Source organism: Octopus bimaculoides, chromosome 1 (assembly GCF_001194135.2).
Source record: "Octopus bimaculoides isolate UCB-OBI-ISO-001 chromosome 1, ASM119413v2, whole genome shotgun sequence".
Classification (NCBI taxonomy): Eukaryota; Metazoa; Mollusca; class Cephalopoda; order Octopoda; family Octopodidae; genus Octopus; species Octopus bimaculoides.
Window position 1 is genome coordinate 131764069 of NC_068981.1, and position 649 is coordinate 131764717.

The 649-nt window shown below is 38.4% G+C and overlaps 1 protein-coding gene across 2 annotated transcripts in view; it reads left to right on the top strand.

Annotated features, from left to right (window-relative positions):
- Window positions 1–649, top strand: part of LOC106882617 (CCR4-NOT transcription complex subunit 10) — a 59806-nt gene that overhangs the window by 47804 nt on the left and 11353 nt on the right. The gene's annotated exons all lie outside the window — the stretch shown is intronic.

Genomic DNA, 649 nt, shown 5'->3' on the forward strand with positions numbered 1-649 from the left:
TGTGCGGGTGGCACATAAAAGACACCATTTCGAGCGTGGCCGTTTTCGTGCGGGTGACACGTAAAAGCACCCACTACACTCTCTGAGTGGTTGGCGTTAGGAAGGGCATCCAGCTGTAGAAACTCTGCCAAATCAGACTGGAGCCTGGTGTTGCCATCCGGTTTCACCAGTCCTCAGTCAAATCGTCCAACCCATGCTAGCATGGAAAGCGGACGTTAAACGATGATGATGATGATGATGATCTGTCATTTTCTTACCAAATATATTTCTTCTTTTTGTTAGATCTCTCTCTAATTCTCTTTCATAATTTATTCTTTGGATTTGGTGCAGTTTACATCCATAACATTGCCTGCTCGGATATATCACATTTCTCAAATACTGACAGCATAATTTTTAATAACATCTTCTGTAAAATCTTAATTTTGAAATGACTGAACCTTATCTTATTTGGTGTTGGTTGCCATGTGAATGAATATAGAAAAACAAATATTCAAACATGCTGGTTTTCTTTCTTGCTTCATACATATAAACCTACTCAAATAATTGTATCCATATTGTGTTTCTACAAAATACAAGAGTAAGGCAGCAAACAAAGAGGACAGAAGACAAGCAGCGACCAAGACAGTGAACAAATTGTATGACATAAAAA